Source organism: Oryctolagus cuniculus, chromosome X, assembly GCF_051225735.1.
Source record: "Oryctolagus cuniculus isolate XC-2025 breed Fujian yellow rabbit chromosome X, ASM5122573v1, whole genome shotgun sequence".
Classification (NCBI taxonomy): domain Eukaryota; kingdom Metazoa; phylum Chordata; class Mammalia; order Lagomorpha; family Leporidae; genus Oryctolagus; species Oryctolagus cuniculus.
This window is the reverse complement of record NC_142888.1, coordinates 27,179,563-27,201,814: the sequence shown is the minus strand read 5'-3', so window position 1 is coordinate 27,201,814 and position 22,252 is coordinate 27,179,563. Positions and strand designations below refer to the sequence as shown.

The 22,252-nt window shown below is 39.4% G+C and overlaps 1 protein-coding gene and 1 pseudogene across 16 annotated transcripts in view; both read left to right on the top strand.

The window, feature by feature from the left end:
* Nucleotides 1–22,252, top strand: part of CASK (calcium/calmodulin dependent serine protein kinase) — a 366,640-nt gene that overhangs the window by 4,100 nt on the left and 340,288 nt on the right. The window lies entirely within an intron of this gene.
* Nucleotides 51–141, top strand: LOC127485030 (U6 spliceosomal RNA; annotated as a pseudogene).

Here is a 22,252-nt window from a genome sequence, read left to right as displayed (position 1 = left end):
TTTGCCCCATTATTTAGGGTGTTCAGTAACTTGTAACTTCTGACTTTCCTGCTCTGGTAGAACATATACTAAAATTGGAATGATGCAGCGTGACCCCTGTGCAAGGATGACATGCAAGTCTGTGAGGCATGCTGTATTTGCTTACACCTCCAGAGCACTTACCATATTTAATTACAGTTACTTATTTATGGATCTCTCTACCTAGCTAATAGGGAGCTTCTTGAGGGCAGGGAATGCATCTCACACAACTTTCTCTACTACTTTAACACACTGCCTGCAACATGCGAGTCACTCATTGGCTGTGGAATGAATTGAGTAATTTTAATAAAATGTCATTAAAAGGCAAGAAGTGTGTTTATCAACCTCAGAGTAATTGTTGTCCCAAAAGGCTATGTGAGTTTAAAGTAGTGATTCTCTACTGGGCTCATACTGAAATCACCAGGAGAGCTTTAAAAAGGTTAAAGCAAGGGCTCTGTGTCAAAGCACTGAAAGCAAAAACTCTGGGAGTGGGTCATAGTCGCTGATATATTTTTAAAGCTAAGTGATTCTTTTTTTTTAAGATTTATTTATTTATTTGAAAGTCAGAGTTACACAGAGAGGAGAGGTAGAGGTAGAGAGAGAGAGAGAGAGAGAGAGGTCTTCCATCTGATGGTTCACTCCCCAGATAGCCGCAATAGCCGGAGCTGTGCCAATCCGCAGCAGGAGCCAGGAGCTTCCTCCAGGTCTCCCACATGGGTGCAGGGACCCAAGGACCTGGGCCATCTACTACTGCTTTCCCAGGTCATAACAGAGAGCTGGGTTGGAAGTGGAGCAGTTGGGTCTCGAACCAGCGCCCATATGGGGTGCCAGCGCTTCAGGCCAGGGCATTAACCCGCTGTGCCACACACAGTACCAGCCCCTCTAAGTGATTCTTATTTGCACCTATGATTGAGAGTTATGGGTTTAAAACTTAAGTTATATATATAATATTTTGGGGTTTGCTTTTTGGAGGCTTACATTTTTTTACAAAGTAGAATGAACTTTTTATTTTTTTTTGGAAGTATTGAAGCTAGAGGACCATAACAAGGATTTTTATCTTTTGTGCACTTGAGCCTTGTTGCGTAAGACTTTAGTTTCCGCCTATGTTTGGCTTTGATTTCTTGGGCCTTTTAAGATTCACATTGATTTATGACATTCATCTAATGCTAACATGGTGATTGTCTGATGTTTGAAACAATACGGAACAAGGATTACTTCAATAACAGTTGATGGCTTTCCACTGTAGTGGCTTAATTTAATATTAACATATTTATCAGTCGTGTATGAATTGTGTTTATACATACACTCTATGAAAAGAGAATGGTTAAGTTGCTTGTGCGCTTTTTTTAAAAGATTTATTTATTTATTTGAAAGTCATAGTTACACAGAGAGAGAAGGAGAGGCAGAGAGAGAGAGGTCTTCCATCACTGGTTTACTCCCCAATTGGCCCTAATGGCCGAAGCTGAGTCCATCCGAAGCCAGGAGCCAGGATCTTCTTCTGGGTCTCCCACACGGGTGCAGGGGCCCAAGTACTTGAGCCATCATCTTCTACTGCTTTTCCAGGCCATAGCAGAGAGTGGGATTGGAAGTGGATCAGCTGAGACTAGAACTAGTGCCCATATGGGATGCTGGCACTGCAGGTGGCGGCTTTACCCACTATATCACAGAGCTGGCCCTCTTGTGGGCTTTAAATTACATTCTTTTGAGTCAAAGAATGCCATTTGCCAGAAAATTGAGTTAAATGCACCTTTACATTAATACTAGATCAATAATATGTAAAATATATAATTTGGCATAGAAAAACCTCATTTGTACTAATTACTATCGTTTTCACTTGTATTGATTGATTCAGTGATTTGGTTTCTGATATGACATTGGGAGTGTTACATGATGTTGGAAAATCTTTCCTGGAAATTATAATTGTACATTGTAGGTAAACTGGTTTTTCTTGTTAGTAAAAGTCTGAAGGAACTGAGGATTTTCCAGAAATGAGTAGATGTTTCATGAAAGGAGTGCATGATCATAGTGACAGCCATGAAACAAGGTCAAGGAAACACAGTTACAAGCTCAGTTGCTGGTAGCCCAGGAAGAATCCAGGTGGTGGGGGTTGAGCTGTGTTTCCACAGAGGAATAACCTTTTCAACAAAGGATGTGGATTCCTACAGATGGCAAACTTCAAAGGGAAGCAATGTTGATTTCTGGTGATGTTGTTTGATTTTGGGACCATTTGGCAGGGCACTGAGTTAACTCCGTTGCTTTTCTGCATGTGTACACCCTTCTCCTAGTCTCTTTGTGTCTGCTTTTTACAGATTGCCTTAGGACATGTCATTTGCAAGTCATCCCTTGTGGACTCCCTTAACTCCCATGACTGTGACATGCTTCTATATACTTGACATTTACTGCTCATCTCCCTCCGTTTATTTCCTCTATCCATAATGGTTTCATCTGAGGAACTGAATCACTAATGTCCCTTAAATCATGTCCCTGCATATTTCCTTTAAGTTGAAATTTTCCCTCTCCATTTAGCTCTAGTCAATAAATAAACAAGTATACCTTATTTTTGAAATTGTTCTTGAATTATTGCATTTTTGTAAATGTTTTTATATTTTAAGTATGATAAGAACACTGTTTAGAGGAACTTTGACATAAGGTTATTTAAAAATTTTTTAAAGACTTTCATAACTTAATGCCTACTTTGTAAAGAGAATTGACATTTATCTTTCTGATGTTAGGCATTGTGCACGTTTTATCTCGTATCATTGTGCCCATCTTACAGAGAACACTGCGATCCAGAGGGGGTGGGAGTAAGGTGCCCAAGATCATGCAGGATTCCAACTCGTTCTAAAGTCTATTCATTTCAGGCTGCCTTCTGCTCTAATTCAAGTTGTGAAAATGCTGCATTGGATTCCCTTAAAATAAGACAAGTCTTAATTTTCAGAGTCTGTTTACTGTAAATTTTAATTGTATGACTTCCTAATTAAATTTATTACCTCTTAAGTAGGGACTATATATACAATCCATTCTTTCAATGATTTATTTTTTATTTGGGCCTTTCTCTTTAATGAAGTATCAGTGTTTGTCACCAAACTAACTGATAAATCCATGTATTCTTTAGCAATAGAAATATGAAATCTTAGTCATCTATTGAAAATATAATTTGTTGTGGTAATTTCTCTACCCCTTTGACTCTCCTTCCAATTTCCCTGACCCAGCAGACAAAATAGTTGATTAACTATTCCACACTTGCCAATCCAGAAGTAATGAGGTTTGAGAGATAGGTATTTGTTGGGGGTGGGTTGGGGTGGTTTCCACAGATTGGTTATTCCTGTATCCTGTGATAAAAATACTGAAATTGTCTCTACAAACCACTCGAACTGCAGCTGCTGATACTGGGCATCTCAGTTGCCAACCAGTACTGCACACCTAAATAATCAAGAGCTGAAGTACTGTTGCAGACAGAATAGGTATCTGACCCAGCCAACAAGCCAAAGGAATGGACTGCTTTCAAATTTTTCATTATTTATTTATTTATTTTTAAAGCAATTTTATTTATTTTTTTACATTTTGTTTACTTGAGAGACAGAGTTGTAGACAGAGAGAGGGAGAGAGAGAGAGGTCTTCCACTTGCTGGTTCACTGCCCAAATGGCTGCGAACGCCTGGAGCTGAGCCAATCCAAAGTCAGGAGCTAGGAGCTTCTTCTGGGTCTCCCACGTGGGTACAGGGGCCCAAGTAGCTGGACCATCTTCCACTGCTTTCCCAGGCCATTAGCAGCGAGCTGGATAGGAAGGGAAGCACCTGGGACACAAACTGGTACCCATATGGGATGCCAGCACTGCAGGCAGAGGCTTAACCTACTGTGCCACAGTGCTGGCCCCAACCTTTAAAAAGAATTTTTTAAGATTTATTTACTTGTTTGAAAGTCAGAGTTACACAGAGAGAGAAGGAGAGGCAGAGAGAGAGAGACAGAGAGAAAGGTCTTCCATCCGCTGGTTCACTCCCCAATTGGCTGCAACAGCTGGAGTTGTGCTGATCTGTAAGCCAGGAGCCAGGAGCTTCTTCTGGGTCTCCCACATGGGTGCAGGGGCCCAACGACTTGGGCCGTCTTCTACTGCTTTCCCAGGCCATAGCAGAGAGCTGGATTGGAAGTGGTGCAGCTGGGATTCGAACCAGCACCATATGGGATGCCGGCACTGCAGGTGGCGGCTTTACCTGCTATGCCACAGCACCAGCCCCCATTTTAAAATTTTTAGTAGAAACTGACAGTACGGGCTCTAGAACCACCACATATGGCTGTGGGTTTATGCAACAAGGTTCAAGATGATATAGAACCTATTCTCCTTTCTTTCTATTCTGGGGCCACTATGCTATTGGTTATAGAGCCCAAGTCAGTATAGGAAAAGTCTTCCTTTGACTTTTCCCACTGGGAAGATTTCACTTTGGAAGGTGATTTGACTTGTAGTCAATGTGTATTTAAAATTTTGAAATTTAATAATTTTTTTATTTGTTTTCATAAATTAATTTATGAAATTAATGATGCATGGGCCGGCGCCGTGGCTCACTTGGTTAATCCTCCGCCTGCGGCGCTGGCATCCTATATGGGCACCGGGTTCTAGTCCCGGCTGCTCCTCTTCCAGTTCAGCTCTCTGCGTGGCCTGGGAGTGCAGTGGAGGATGGCCCAAGTGCTTGGGCCCTGCACCTGCATGGGAGACCAGGAGGAGGCACCTGGCTCCTGGCTTCGGATCAGCACAGCACTGGCCGTAGCGGCCATTTAAGGGGTGAACCAAAGGAAGGAAGACGTTTCTCTCTGTCTCTCTCTCTCACTATCTAACTCTATCTGTCTAATAAATTTTTAAAAAAAGGAAATTAATGATGCACATAGTAAATTTAAAAATACCTGACAGTACTTCAAAAAGTTTTTGGGGAAATGGAATTAAATAAGTTCATTTTCGTACAAAATTTTTTTTTGCAATCTCTGCATACAAAGTGTCTTCAAAAGGCTCATAGAAAATGTGAATGATGAAAAAACTGCATGAATTTCAAAATTTTTTGTACCCAAAATAAACTTATCTTTTAATTCTATTTTTTTCATGAACTTTTAATAGTTCCCTCATGGGTAGTACACAGGTAAATAGTGAATCTCTCCAGTCTCCCACCATTGATGTCCCATTCTCCATAAATAACTTTTTCAGTTTCTTAAACATCTTTCTGGAAATTTTTTATTTAAGAAATAAAATGGGAGAATGTTTGTACACAATACTGAAATACTCATTCTTCATCAAAAAGTAATATATCTGATGAACTTTCCATATCTATCAGTATATCTGTCTGTCTGCGCTTTAGCTGCTGCCTCGTATTCACGATATGCATTAGCGCTTTGGTTTTGGATTGAGTGCAAGCCATTTCCAATTGGATATTGCTGGAAATACCAGAGTAGAACTTGGATAAGAGGTGTAGAGTGACTGAAGATTTGGGAGTCTTCTGTGTGAAAGTGAAACTATCAGTGAATGAGTTCTTGGGGCTTGACTGAGTTGGGTAACTTTGGTTTGAAGTATAACTCACAGAGTTAGAAGAATTAGGATAAGCTGGATAACACAATTTCAAAGTGGGGAAGCTCAATAATGTAAAATGCCAACACACTGAGGACTAAGAAAAGGTGTGACTATGACAGGCAATTTAAAGCATCTATCAAAATGAATATAATGCTTAATATTCAGTTCATCATGTGTCTGAAAAGCTAGGTACTGGCTTTATTTCTGTGAATGTTAGTCTTTTTATATTATCTCTCTATGAATCTGTCTCAAAATGGACATGTTTAGGATTAAAACAAAAAGTAGATTCCTTTCCCACTGCAATTGTGTTTTGCAGATCCTGATGGCTGGCTTTCAGATGAAATAATTTGGTTTTCTAAGATCAGGTCCTTTTAATTCCCTAACTCGTACATGATTATCAATTATATGGAAGCTTTTCATGACTTGACAAAGTAAATTTTAGATACGTTAAATTTACTTTAAGTTCTTCATATTTACCAAACCATTGTTTTCTCAAATCCTTCTACTTTGGGGAACTTAATTCCTTCCTGTTTTTCTCCAGGGTGGATGGGTGTACTATTCCTCTTTCTTAGTCCTCCTCCCCTCTGTACTCTATAACTAAGTTTGTTGGTTGGCTTTTTTGAGTTGTCCACATCTATTGACAATAAGACATTTTTACTTTATTGCACTGAGGCCACTTTTTTTGGCCATCAATACACATTTCACTTCAGCTTCTTGTGTTCTATTACTGAGCCATTGCACATTCTTTTTTCCCCAAGCTTTTTTTTCTTTTGATATACTTTTTTTTTGCTTTATAACTGTTATTTTGAATATTTGGATTTTTGACAGATAAGAATGACTTTCTCATTTTGGCATAATTTTAAAATATCAAAAATATAATGTTACGTATTTCAGGCTTTTAACCCTGAGCTTAGAATGTTTTGTGATATTTAAATCTAGAATGGAAGTACTACCATTTAACCAGATGCAGATTTTATTGTTTAGTTAAATTAAATGATGCTGATGTTATTGATGAATTTATAATGGTCTCCAGTCCTGCTATGGGATAGTGTATGGATTACTGTTGTACTGCTACCATTTTATGGAGTCTGATTTGTGTTTTTAGAAAACATCGTCAATTTTTGACCTTTCTACATACCCTTGGTATGAGATTTCCCCTAAACATATGGATCACTATTGCTTTGTGGCTTGTGAGGCAGCCCCCAGGATCTGGTCTGGTAACCTTTGGGCACAGTATAGCCATTGTTTCCTTATTTATACAAAGTAATGGTAGCTGCTTAACAAGCCACTTATATGGATTAGTGATTGCAAAGTGCAATATAAGTATTTTTTATTTCTAAAATGTCTCTGAGATACTCAAATTAGTTTCAGCAGTTATATACGGAAGTTTCAACAATTTCCACTTTACACTTTCCATTGTACATTTTCTCAGTGCTAAACACGGGCCCTGTTACATAAATAATGTAGTGAAATGAATGCTCTTTTCTGCCATGTATACAATATTGTTCATGGTACTAACATTTATTAATTTATACATTCATTTCTAACTGTGGGCTAATTAGTTAACTTCTCCGAGCCTCTATTTCTTATCTGTAAAATGACAGTGATATATCTGTGTCAGGGCTTGTAGGTTGCTGAGAGGATGGAATAAGATGACGTATGTTAAATGTCCAAAGGTTGTTATTATTTTAATGCAATTATTGTTAGTATTCACTAAATACTTGCCTCAAGGAGCTCTCTATCAATGGGAAAAATTGACGAATAGTTGAATCTAGATCTAATCTAACTGGATTTTAAGTCCTGAAAGGCCTTGGTCATAACTGAATTGTTCACACACCTGCCCTCTGCATAACTCAGTAAATGGTAACCACACAGGAAGTACTTTGTAGCTGTTGAATGAGTATTTAAGTGAGAAATCTGTAGAATGTGGGACAACCTCCTAGGAAGTTGGAGAAATCTTTTTTTTTTAAGATTTATTTTATTTATTTGAAAGTCAGAGTTACACATACACAGAGAGAGAGAGAGAGAGAAAATCTTCCTTCTGTTGGTTCACTCCCCAGATGGCTGCAACGGCCGGAGCTGCACTGATCCGAAGCCAGGAGCCAGGAGCCTCTTCCAGGTCTCCCACGTGGGTGCAGGGGCCCAAGGACTTGGGCCATCTTCCACTGCTATCCCAGGCCATAGCAGAGAGCTGGATTGGAAGAGGAGCAGCCGGGACTAGAACCAGTGCCCATATAGGATGCCGGCACTTCAGACCAGGGCTTTAACCCACTGCACCATGGCGCTGGCCCCCTGGAGAAATCTTTATGGAGGAATGAGACTTGCATGATTTGTCCATTTTCTGGTTAGGTAACTCATTTATTAAAAAAAAAAGAGTAGATGAATACAGATAGGGAAAAAGAAAGAAATTCCAAGGTTTAAACAAATAACATTTAAGAGTGCTTTGTATCTTAAAAAAAAAAAAAAAAAGTCATTGCCTCTTATGTACACAGGAAAGATAGTATTGAGTTTATAAATTTCCCTGAGTTGTTTGCAAGTCTGTTCTAGATTATAATTTTGTAGTGTTATGCAAAACTCTAAAGATTCTCTCATAGGTGGGACTTTTATATCATACTTGTTACCTTTGTGCCTGGACACTTGACAGAGTAATTAGTTACTCATATGTGAAATTTCAGGGCTAAGAAAAGGAGAATTCCAGAATATGTATTTAAGCAGCAGCCATATATGAGATTTTTAACTATTATAGTGTTCTTTTACACAACTTCACCTGGTTTTATTGTGACAGCCATTTCTACATCTTAATAGTGAGCAAAAATGAGATAGAAAGATCTGAAAGTTGTAGTCTCTAATACAATTGGGCACTGAATTCAAATTACCTAAATCCACAGATTATCATTTCATCTACTAGGTCATATTACATTATCAGGTATAAGAATGATGGTGTTGAAATTGAGTGCTCTATTTAGACCACTTACTTCTATGGAAATATTCCTTTAGGCTAGCCTCAGAGAACAGTAAAAGGCATCTTTTCCTACGATAATCCTTGGGTAGTATTATTTAGGTTACCAGTTTTTGCTGACTTGCATGTGAGCCACTGGTTCAAAGGCAGAATTGTCAGCCTTTGTTTATATAGAATCTCTACCAGTCCTCTCTTTAGGCTTAATATCTTAACTAGGTTTTTGTTCCAGCAGCATAATATGACATTGAATTTGAGATTATCTTTTTAATAAATCATTTTTCTTTAATTTAGTCACTTGTGAAATAATTAGATACTTGTAAAACAAACAAAAAACTGTTTTTACTGAGGACTTTCTTTAATTATACTCCTATTTCATATAAATTGTTACTGGAATATTCATATCACAGATTAGAGTGAGAATGTCATTATCACACATTATAATCAACATATATAATATTTTTAAAAATATTTTTAAAAACATGCTAATCTAAATGGAAAAACCTGTCCTCACCATACATATTGGGGGGCTATGTTTTTCTATTTATTTTTTGAAACATTTCCCTCTTGTGGATGTGAAAGTGATTTAGATAAATACCTATTCAAATGCAAACACTTTCATTATCATCATTACAGAAAGAGCCTGAAAATCTGGAGAGGGCTCATTCTAGGCTTGCTGCTCTACTTTTTGGATTATCTACATTAATATTTCTCCCTTTGATGAGTATTTCTATTATACTGCTGGGTCACCACACTTCCATAATCTGTGACCCACTTGCACTAATGGTCCAGTGGTCTTATAAATTGGCATCTGATTCAAGTTCAGGATTCTTGGTTAGAATTGCATGGGTGGTTTTAAGATTAGACCCACAAATAAGAATATGGGTTTGTATATCTTATTAAAATATTTTCTCCAGGAAGACATATTTGTAGACGGTCCTAAAAAGATATGTGTAAATTTGATTTGAAAAATGCAATTTAAGACTTGATAGGCAAAGTAAGTACTTTAAGGAAACATTTCAAGTAATCTGCATGCTATCACCATTTGGTTTATTTTCCTCAGTTTCTTCATCTTGTAAAGGAAGGATGGCAATAGCAATGTTATCTGCCTCCTGAGATTCTTATGAACATAAAATGGCAACTCTTAAAAAGTCTTAAACAACCTTATATAAGTATATATGTTTCAATTTTGATGAAGTCAAGCACTTCTAATTAGAAATTTGAGTTTACAAGTGTCATTTACCTTTGTCTTTAAAACTGAGTTTCTTTTTGTTTTATTTATTGACTGTATTAGTCAGCATTTAGTTACCATAATGAAATATCTGACATGGGCTACTTATGAAGGAAGGGGGTTTATTTTAGTTCATGGTTTGGAGCCTCATAGTCCATGATTGGGTGGCCCCTTTGATTTGGCCTCTGATGAGGGCAGTGGATGGTAGTGGTGGAATGTGCACAGAAGGATCACATGGTGACTAGGATGCAGGGAGAGAAGTTGGGTCCCATTCAGGCTCTTATAACCAACCCTCTTAGGACAGCTACCTTCCTGAGCACACACCTCCAGTGACCTAAGGACTTCCCACTTTGCCCACCTCCCAGATATCATAATTAAATTAAGTTTCTGCTCTTGGTAACATTGACTTAGGACTTTAAAATCCTGCATGAGTTCAGAAGCCAAATCATATTTAAACCATAGTGTAGATCTTAATACTGCTCAACTCTTTATAGGACTTAGACCATGTTAGGGGGAAATGTTAAATAAAGAGATTTGAGGGTGAATTGTGTTTATTTTACTGATGGGGCAATGATAAATTTATACTGAAATCAAAATGAAGAAAGAATTCCATACTATTGTGTTTCTTCCTGCTTCTCTTTAAATTATTTAATTTTGATCGACTTCTCAAGTTTGGAACTTACTACAAATGGCAAAGGTATATAGTCAATGAGTTGCAAACTTTGACAGTTACTTAAAATGTTGAACATACTCTTCAGTCAGCAAGGTCTCAATAACAGATTCTCAACATGTAGATCTTGTCATGATCAGCAGCAGCAGCTGGGAAGTTGATAACTATGCAGCTTCTTGGGCCCCGTCCCAGCTCTGCAGCATCGGAAGCTCTGGTGATAGGGTTTAGCGATCTCTCTTTTCACAGGCCCTCCAAGGGAATTCTGAAGTCCACTGAAGTTTGAGAACTGCTGACTTGGAACCTGAGATCAGGGGTCAGTAAATTTTAGCCATGTGCCAAATTGGCCAGCTGCCTGTTTTTGTAAATAGTTTTTCAGAACACAGCCATGCTCATTTCTTTAAGGATGGCTAAGGCTGCTTTCATGCCATAGAGCAGAATTGAGTAGTAGGACTGAGATGGAATGGCCCACAAAGCCTCACTATTTATTATCTGGCTTTTTACACAAAAGCCTGCTGATCCCTGCTTGACATGAAGCTTTAGTGCTGTTTTCTTGCCCCTAGTTCTCCACTGTGAACAGCTAAAATCATCACGTACACACTTCTGTTTGCCTTTATGCTGAACCCTCTTATTTCTATAAACCCATTTCTCTCTCTCTGATACCAAATTATTCACTCACTGATGAGAGCCTTGTGAATGAAAATAATACACTACTGTGCCCTTTCCTTTTCTGTTTGGTAATGGTGGTAGCCTGTTTAACAATTCTGTGACCTTTCCTCACTGATTCTGAGCTAGTATGTCCTTGGTTTTTCTGTACTTCAGTGTAGCCTAACTTAATCATCTATTATGATCTTCATGCCACCTCCCCGCCCCCTCCCCATTCTCACTGCTTTTTTACTTCCTCAAGAGACAGCCCACCTTGTGACTGCTCAGTTTGGGCATTCGTGTGAGCTGTTTGATGTGCACTGGGCCATTCTAAACAGCACCATCCCATCTGGAAAATTGTTAGCTTCCTCATAGAGTACAATAGTCACTTATATTTTATCAGGATACTTGTTGAGTGCATATGAGGATGCTTCTAAACATTTGTGGAAAAATAGAATTAAAAGATAAGTTTATCTTTGTATAATAATATTTGAAATCCATGCATAGTTTTTTCATAATGTAAATTTTCTATGAACTCTTTGAAGTACCCTCACAGATACTAAATGTTGTGAGCGACCTTAGAATGTTTGTTGGGTGTTGTCATTAGCTCTCCCACATCTAACCAAGGATGGCTGTTTCTGATCTGTCATTGTAATATCATGTTGCACTCTTGATTTTCCTTTGTACTTTCTCTCTCATTAAGGCAATTGGTGGTCAGCTTCATGTAAAGTACAGCAACTGAATTTACCATTGTTGTAATTGATACAATTTTTCTACCTATACCATTGAAGGAAATGTAGTAGCTTTTGAAAGAAAGGCCTTTTTATAGCCTCCATTTGCTCTAGTAATAAGATCAGGTAAAAATGTGGTTTTGCAGCTGTGATTCCATGGTTATATTTTCCCTACATTATTGATGTTTTAAGTTAGGAAATACAGCTGGGCCACGTGATACTGAGCTATATTACTTGTGAGTTAGTTTGGACCGTGATTCTTTCAGTTAATCTGGGTAGGAAATGCTAGGTAAGACACAGAAAATAGTCAATGAGCTTGAAACTGGAAATGATTGAGTTAGTCCCTTCATATAGGCTTTCCCAATCAACTTAATTCATACCTTTTCCCCTGCATACTCATCCCAGAGGCGAGGTACAAAGAGAGAGTTGGGCAAAGGCCAGCCGTTAGAGTACGGTACTTAGGTATGTTGCCAAAAGCATCCTTTCTTTTTTTTTTTTTCCTTTTTTTTCTTTTTTTTTGACAGGCAGAGTTAGACAGTGAGAGAGAGAGACAGAGAGAAAGGTCTTCTTTCCGTTGGTTCACCCCCCAAATGGCTGCCATGGCCGGCGCACTGCGCCTATCCAAAGCCAGGAGCCAGGTGCTTCCTCCTTGTCTCCCTTGCGGGTGCAGGAGCCCAAGCACTTGGGCCATCCTCCACTGCCTTCCCGGGCCACAGCAGAGAGCTGGACTGGAAATGCATCCTTTCTACAAGAGAATTTGAACTTTACTGTTTTCTGCAATATAGTGTTGGACATGCAACATTTTAAAAATTAAATTGTTATTTATAGCAGTGAATAACATGTGACCTCTTTTAAAGAGAACAGTGTTATTGTCCCATCCAACACAATAGCCACCCACTGGAATCATATGAACAACCTCATCATTTCTCTTTTATCCTCCTGAAACAGGAGTTGGTGTTGATGAAAGCTTAGGAAGTCACACTGCACTCAGGGCAAGAGACACGGTCTGATGATGCTTGTGTTGTTATTTTCCTCCCCTCCCCCACCGTCTTGTGCGTGAGTCTTGGGACAACTCTACAGAGCTGGAGGTAAACTTTAATAATTCCCCTCAGTTCCTTGGCAGCTGGCCATGCTCGGGAGCTGGGTGCTACTTCCAGAGTAGCAACTACTGTACACAAGTTCTGCCAAATGTGTGGATTTTGAGCCATTTTGAAGGCTGTAATGTTCATACTCAGAATTCCTTAGAGAGTATCATTTAAGGATACTCAGTATCTGCTGTGTCTGGTAAGGTTCATTATGAAATGGACACTGCACTGTGGCCTCTGTGTGACAAAATTATCGGAGCTTATATTCTTTTAAAACCATGTTTCTTTTATATGTGTCTTGAACTTCAGTAGTTCAGGGTTCCTGGCTGTTATAGTCATTGTTGTATCTGTACCACCTAGGGTAGTGTCTGGTACATAGTAGATGTGCAGTATATAGTTGTTTAATTGATTAAAAAAAGAGGAGGAAGTGAGTAAACACATTACAAAAGAAAATGCACACTGTCGGGAGTGCATTTTTTCCTTTAGTGTTAATATTTTGCTGCTTGAAAACCATCTAATTCCTGTAATATCTCTTTGAGAAAGTTTAGTAGACATAGAATTGTATAGTATATGCCGAACGTACTGATGGAATCCCAAATAATACTTAGATTCCTTGGGTGAGATCTATAAGATCATTGTTATAATTAAACCAGATGAAGAAAAGAAGTGTATAAAGTTGAAATAGAATTTTTGTAGTGAGTAAAATTACAAATAACAGACTTACTGTATCTGAAACTATTTACTCTTTTGTGAAATGGAGACAGTAAAATCTGATAGGATTGTTGTGAAATGAAATGAGATTGTGAATTGGAACATAGTACATGGAGCCTTGCAAGTGCTGGAGAAGTTTGAGTTCTTTCCTAAGTTCCCCCTGTGTGCTTAGCTCTTCCTTCTTCCAAGTGTCACATTGATTCCCTTTTCCTTTCTACTTGCTGATTTATGGTTCCATTTGGGGCATGTAGGGTGAGTCGTGAAGCTGGACGTGATCTTCAGTCACCTAGCCAGTCCTCGTCAATCTTGAGCAAAGGTAAGGGGCCAGATGCTAAATCTGAATATCTGCCTAATATGGTAGCCACCAGCTAGATGTAGCTATTTCAAGTTAATTAGAACTAAATAAAATTAAACATTCATTGGATAGACATTCCTTCAAAGATTTAGAAATAACCCATATATACATGAAAAAGTACTCAACATCAAGTCACTACAGAAGTGTAAATCAAAACCAAAATTATATACCACTTCACATGTACTAAGGGATGGCTAGAATAAAAAAGATGAAAAGTAACAAGTGTTGCCAAAGATGTGGAGAAATTGGATCTCTCATACATTACTAGTGGGAATGAAAATGCTGCAGTTACTGTGGAAAACATGCTGGCAGTTCCTCAAAAAGTTAAGTATAGAGTTTCTGTATGATTTTATAGCAGTTCCACTCCTAGGTGTATACCCAAGATAATTAAAAACATGCATTTACACAAAAACTTATGCATGAATATTCATAGCAGCATTATCCATAATAGCAAAAAGGTGGAAACAACCTAAATGTCTATTAACAGATGAATGGATAATAAAATGTGGTACTTGTACACAATGGAATATTATTCAGCCATAAAAGGAATGAAATACAGACATATGCTGCAACATGCATTAACTTTGAAAACATGCTAAGTGAAAGAAGATGCAAAAGATGACATATTGTGTCATTTTGTTTATATACAATGTCCAAACTAGGTGAATCTGTTGTGACAAAAACCGGATTACTGGTTACCAGGGGATGGGAGGTAGAATAGATCGGGGATGACTACTTATGGGTATAGGATTTGTTTTATTATTAGTTTTTTTTTTAAGATTTATTTATTTGAAAGGCAGAGTTACAGACAGGCAGAGAGGGAGCGGTCTTTTTATCCTCTGGTTCACTCCCCAAATGGCCTCAATGACCAAAGCTGGGCTGATCTGAAGCCAGGAGCCAGGAGTTTCTTCCACGTCTCCCACGCAGGTGCAGAGGCCCAAGGACTTGGGCCATTCTCTGTTGCTTTCCAGACCATTAGCAGAGAGCTGGATCAGAAGTGGAGCAGCTGGGACTCAAACTGGCGCCCATATGGCATGCTGGCACTGCAGACAGCAGCTTTACCCACTATGCCACAGCATTGGCTCCGTGAATTATATCTTTTTTCTTTTTAAAGATTTATTTATTTACTTGAAAGAGTTACACAGAGAGAGAAGGACAGGCAGAGAGGCAGAGAGAGAGACAGAGAGAGAGGAGAGGTCTTCCATCTGCTGGTTCACTCCCCAATTGGCCACAACAGGTGGAGCTGCGCCAATCAGAAGCCAGGAGCCAGGAGCTTCTTCCAGGTCTCCCATGTGGGTCCAGGGGCCCAAGGACTTAGGCCATCTTGTACTGCTTTCCCAGGCCATAGCAGAGAGCTGGATCAGAAGTGGAGCAGCCGGGTCTCAACCTGTGCCCCTATGGGATGCCGGCGCTGCAGGAGACGGCTTTACCCGCTATGCTTCAGCGGCAGCCCCCGTGAATTATATCGATTTTAAAAGATGTATTTATTTATTTGAGTTACACAGAGAGAGAAGAACAGGCAGAGAGAGAGAGAGGGAGGGAGGGAGGGAGATATTGAGAGCTTGAGAGAGAGGAAGAGGAAGTCTTCCATCAGCTGGTTCACTCCCCAGGTGACTGCAATGGTCGGAGCTCAGCTGATATGAAGCCAGGTGCCAGGAGCTCCTTCTGGGTCTCCCACATGGGTGCAGGGGCCCAAGGACTTGGGCAATCTTTCACGGCTTTCCCAGGCCTCAATAAAAAGCTGGATTGGAAGTTGAGCAGCCGGGACATGAACCGGCGCCTGTATGGGATGCCAGCACTGCAGGTGGTGGCTTTACCGGCTACACCACAGTGCTGGCCCCATGAATTATATCTTGATAAAAGATTTTCTTAAAACTTCAGTGCCTTAGTCACATCAGCCACATTTTAAATTTTCAATAGCTATGTGTAGCTAGAGGCCCCATGATAGAAAATGCAGATTTAGAACTTTCCCACATTTCTTTCAGTATAGAAAGTTGCATTAGGCAATATTAACCTACAGAAACTGAGATTCTCAGTTTGGGACCAAAAAATAAAAAAGAAAGACCACAGCCAAAAACCAAACAAAAACAAAAAAAAACCCACAAAAATCCACACACAGAGAATGGTAAACAGATTATGCTTTGACAAAAATGTTACTGTTAAGTAATTTTATTCTTTGTTGCATTCTGACTGTTGCCCTAAGAGATCCTAAAACTATTTTCACTTCATTCTCAAAACAAATGCATGTGGTAGGTCCTATCAATATTTTTTATTTGATAAATGAATTTATATGAATTAATTTATAAATGAATTAATTATAAATGAATTAAAATTATTTTTATTTTACAAATGAATTAATTCAGGCTTTATTGAGTTTTAAGAGATTTGCATAGCTAGTGAGGGTAGAGCCAACTTTCTAACCTAGCTGTAGCATACAAAAAAGTACTTAACCTCTATTTTACATTGTTTCTCTCTGGCTTTGGCATTTGGTTTTCTTGCCATCCATCCTCCACTTCCACTTTGTCGCTAGCCTAACAGAGTTATTTAAACCACCATAAATGCAAGTTCTTTTTGTGCTATAGCGGAGGATAGTCTCCTTTCTCCTTCTGCAGTCTTCCAACACTAGATGTGCATACACTTACCTGCCCAACTTAGTGGAAATCTTAATGTAAGCATCTTCTTGTGAAGCTGTTTTATGTTCTTAGTAGGCTTTTTTCCTCTGTTTCCATTTCTGTAGTTAATTTTTTAAAATATTCCTAAAGTTAAAAGATATTTACTCAGTAGGGAGTCGATTGTGTTATGATAGTCTGGGAGGCTACCATCTCCAGCTGACTCAGATTCCAGGCTGGCTCTTGAGCACTGAGGCCCAAGGTCCAGGTTGACCCTGTGGACCCAGGATTCACATTGATTCCTATGAACACAAGCTGCAGGCCTGACTCTATTGGCCCAGTCAACAGGTCGATCTTAGTGGACCCCAGGACCAGGATGGCTTCCATGATCTTAAAATCCAGCCCTGTCCCAGTAGACCCAGGCTTCTGGCCAGCCTGTCTGAAAACTCCAGTAGGAAGCCCGTCAGTGGACCTTACTAGAAAATCCTCTTCAAATTTCTGGGTGGGCTCACTGGTGAAAGGCGTTCCTTGCTGAAACCAGTCTGAAATCTGCAACAGGATACTGTTTCAAATGTGCAGATGCCACCATAAGGCCACAAGGATCTCATAACATCAGGGGAACATGACATCACAAAGAAACAAAATGAAGCACAGTAACCAACTGTAAAGAAATATAGGGGCTGGTGCTGTGGTATATAGTGGGTAAAGCTGCCACCTGCAGTGTGGGAATCCCATATGGACACCAGTTCAAGTCCCAGTCTGATCCAGCTCCCTGCTAATGTGCTTGGGAGAGCAGTGGAGGATGGCTCAAGTGCTTCTGCCCCTGCACTCATGTGGGAAACCCAGAAGAAGCTCCTGGCACCTGGATTTGGGTTGGCCCAGATCTGACTGTTGTGACCATTAGGGGAATGAACCAGCAGATGGAAGACCTCTTTCTCTCTCTCTCTCTCTGCCACTGCCTCTGCCTTTCTGTAACTCTGCCTTTCAAATAAATAAATCATTAAAAAAGGAAATATAGATCTATGAACTGCTTGATAAAGAATTCAAAATAATTTTCTTAAAGGAGTTCAGTGAGCTACAAGAAAACATAGACAGCTAAACAAAATTAGAGGTTCACTGAAGAGATGGAAACCATAAAAAAAGAAGTAAACATTCTGGAGCTGAAGAACAGAGTGAGTGCATGGAAAAACTCCGTAAAGGCATCAATAGAAGAGTCAACCAAGTAGAAGAAATAATCAGTAAGCTTGAACACAGATCATTTGAAATTATCTAGTCGCCAAAACAAACAGTAAAAAAGAATGAGCAGGCATTTGGCCTGAAAGTTAAGATGCCACCTGGGATGCCTGCATCCAGGCATATTGGAGTGCCTGGATTTCAGTCTTAGCTCCACTGGTTCCTACTTCCTGCTAATGTGCAATCTGGGAGGCAGCAGATAATGGGATGGCTCAAGTCCTTGGGTTCCAGACCTGAGTTGAATTTCCAGCTGCTGGCTTCAGCCTGATCCTGCCCCAGCTGTGGGAAATAATTGGGATATGAACTAGCAAATGGGAGCTCTCTCTGTATCTCTGCCTCTCAAAATAAGTAAATAGTTTTTTAAACGAAAAAAGAGTGAAGGCAGCCTACGGTAATTATGGGGCATTATCAAGCAAACTAATGTGTACATTATGAGATTTTAGTAGGAGCAGAGAAGGGGGGGGGAAGCTTATTGAAACAAATAAAAAACATACCAAATCTGAAGAGGTAAATGAACATTCAAATTCATGTAGTCCAATGAACCCCTAAATAGATTAAATATAAAAGAGATCTTCACTGAGACATAATATAATCAAATTTTTAGAGAATTTGGAAAGCACCAAGAGAGAAGCAAATTGTTACTAGCAATAGAACCCCCATAAGACCATAAGAATAAATGAGATCACAGAATATTTCTTAGCCGAAACCTTGCATACCAGAAAAGAGCAGGAGGATATATTTAAAGCACTGAAGGGGAAAAAAATAGAAGCCAAAATCTTTTATGAAAATAGACATAAAAATCCTCAATATTATACTAGCAAACTGAAATCAACAGCTTATTAAAGGGATCATAAGTGCTTGTCTCAACTTCAAACAAGTGGCAGGGAGACTAGCTCTCCAAAACAAAGAATTCATTCAAGATGACAGGAGATTGCAATCTGGGATATAACTGGTGTGGTGGACCATGGACATAGCCAGGGAGGCAAAAGACAAAATGAAAAAGGTTACATAAGTTGGTGAAATAGTTTGTCCTTGGCTACAAAGATCAATAATAAGAATGGCATCAGTTCAAGATTAAATAGTTTTTGGGTAGTCCTCCCATAGAAATATTTTTGGTGAAAGATTATGGTTTTGATAGAGTCTTTAATGTTACTTCTTCTTAGTGGGTACAATATACATGAAGACCCATCCCCTCGCCCCACCTTCATGGTTCCCAATTGTTTTGACATAAGTGACTCCAGTTTGATTCTGAGAGCTGTCACATTTAGTAGAATAATTGTGATGGGTCTGAAGTGACTTTTTATTTTGTGGTTGGTTCTTCTTTATTGTGCCTTCTCTTAGTACAGATTATTTGTAATTAAGAACAAAAATTGATAATCTCATATATTATCAATATTTTGCTATATTATCTTTTTTTTTTTTTGGACAGGCAGAGTTAGACAGTGAGAGAGAGAGAGAGAGAGAGAGAGAAAGGTCTTCCTTTTCCATTGGTTCACCCCCAAATGGCTGCTACAGCTGGCTCGCTGCACTGATCCTAAGCCAGGAGCCAGGTGCTTCTCCTGGTCTCCCATGTGGGTGCAGGGCCCAAGCACTTGGGCCATCCTCCACTGCCTTCCTGGGCCACAGCAGAGAGCTGGACTGGAAGAGGAGCCACTGGGGCAGAATCTGGCGCCCGGACTGGGACTAGAACCCAGGGTGCCAGCGCCGCAGGTGGAGGATTAGCCTAGTGAGCCATGGTGCCAGCCGCTATATTATCTTATAGATTTTATTTCTGTTCTTTTGACTGAATAATCTATATTGACCTGATTTCAAGTTTGCTGATTACTTTCTTCTGTCAACTTAAACTTGCTGTTGAGTCCTTCCAGGGAACTTTTCATTTCAGTTATACTTTTCAGTTCAATAATTTCTACATGGTTCTTTTTTTATGATTCATTGTCATCACACTTTTCATTAATCCTTTAAACCTTGTTTTTTTTTTTTTTTAGTTCTTTGAATTCTTTGAACATATTTACAATGGCTAATTTAAATTGTTTATGTTTGTCTAGCAGGACCAACAGCTGCCCCCCACCCACCACCAGGGAATGTTTCTTTTAGCTGCTTTTTTTCTTATGCATGGGCCATCCTTTCCCATTTCTGTGCACATTTCATATTTTTGTAATTTTGTATTTTGATAATAGTATTTTAGATAATACAGTGTAGCAACTCTGGTGTCTGATCTCCCTTCTGATAGGTGTTTGTTATCTTTTGTTTTCGTGTTGTTTGGTTAGTGACTTGCCTGGACTAATTTTGCAGTCTGCATTTCCTGTAGTGTGTGGCCACTGAAGTTTTCTAGAGTTTTTCATTTTTAAAAAATTTTTGTTTTGGGCCCAGCGCTGTGACATAGCAGGTAAAGCCGCCACCTGCAGTGTTGGCATCCTATATAGGCACCTGCTGCTCCTCTTCTGATCCAGCCCTCTGCTATGGCCTGGGAAAACAGTGGAAGATGGCCCAAGTCCTTGGGCCCCTGCACTCACGTGGGTGACTCAGAAGAAGCTCCTGGCTCCTGGCTTCAGATTGGCACATTTCTGGGCGTTGCGGTCATCGGGGGGGTGAACCATCGGATGGAAGACCTACCTCTCTCTCTCTCACTCTGCCTCTCCTCCTCTCTCTGTGTAACTCTGACTTTCAAATAAAATAAATTTTTAAAAAATTGTTTTTATTTTAAAGTCTGTCTTCCTAGGTGTTTCTGTTAGGTCAGTATTGCTTAGTGGTTGGTGATGATTGACTAGTTTTCCTTAAATACTTTGAGCCAGTAAGACTTCAGTCTTTTATGGTTGGGAGACTATGTGTGGGTAGTGGCACACATTTAAAATTTGTACAACTTAGAAATATGCTTTGGCTTTTACAAGACTTCACAGTCAACTAGGATCAGTAGGAAAATGAGATCCTCTCCAATCTGTCTTGAGCACATTCAGAACACTGCACATGCACACAGCCTTGTAGAACCCTCAAAATATGTCAGAGCTTTAAGTTCCCTATGACTGTCTCATTTCCCAAATCTCCCTTTTACATTTTTGCCTACTCTCTTGTTTATCCCAACCGGTACTGCAGGGTAAGCAGCTGTGATGTTTAATTGTTTGCAAATGATTAATATTGTTTTCAACAATGCCCTTGGCCATGCGGCTTTTCCTTGGACTCAAGATCGGGTCAGCTCCCTTCAGTGGCAGTGTCCACAAAATTATAAGGCCATAGAATTATGGTTGTGGGGATAGAAGCAGCCCTGAGTCAAAAAGTTGCAGAACTTGCTGATTTCACCTAGCTAGTATCAGTAACCGAGGTCCTCACTCTGCCATTGCATGAGTCCTGTCCTACCCTCTTATACTTTCAGTGTATTTTTATAGCCTATAGTTTGATAGATTTTTAATTTAGTGTAAGTATTCCTTTGTGTTCTTGATAATCCGTTATAAATAATTTCAGATGGCTGTGTATCATCTCATCATTTGAATGTCTGCTAATTTATTTGGTAATTCCCCTATTGTTGGACTTAAGATAATTACTTGTGTAATTTGTCTGCTTTTCCCAACAGTCTCTATACTCAATGAGGTCTGGGATTGTTTTGTTTACTACTTCATCCTCAGTGCCTAACATATTTTTTGCTAAATAAAGTTTTCCTCCAGTTTCTAAAATTTTATAGTTAATACTTCAAGGTGTATCTTACTTCCAAAGCTTTATTCAGATTTCAGGTTATTTTCTTCGAATGAAGTTCTGAAATGGGATTTCTTGATCAAGGGTTGTAGACATTTCTAACCCTCTTGATACAGGTTGCCAGGTTGGTTTCTAGAAAAGTTCTACCAAAATATTTTATTTCCACAGTAGAAAGTCAATAGTCCGTGGGGTTGAGACATGGTAGGTTGAACATAAAGGGGAATTTTACACATATACATATACAGAAAGAGAGAGAAAGGAGGAAAAGAGAACAGAGAAATTGGATAAGAACAGTTAGAAAAAAAAAAAGAACAGAGTTAGTTTTTAAGAAGTACTATTTCCTGGGGCTGGTGCTGTGGTATAGCAGGTAAAGCTGCCACCTGCAGTGCCAGCATCCCATATGGGCGCCAGATCGAGTCCCGGCTGCTCTGGTTCTGATCCAGCTCTCTGCTTTGGCCTGGAAAAGCAGTGGAAGATGGCCCAAGTCCTTGAGCCCCTGCACTCACATGGGAGACTAGGAAGAAGCTTCTGGCTCCTGGCTTTAGATTGGTCCAACTCTGGCCATTGCAGCCAATTGGGGAGTGAACCAGCAGATGGAAGACCTCTCTCTCTCTGCCTCTCCTTCTCTCTCTTTGTAACTCTTTCAAATAAATAAATAAATCTTAAAAAAAGAAGTACTATTTCCCAAGGAACCCTTTTTTAGAACCCATGTCCTTCCCCAAATAGAAATTTAAAGGCACAACTGGACTTTATTTGGATAATAGTGGATAAGGTAGT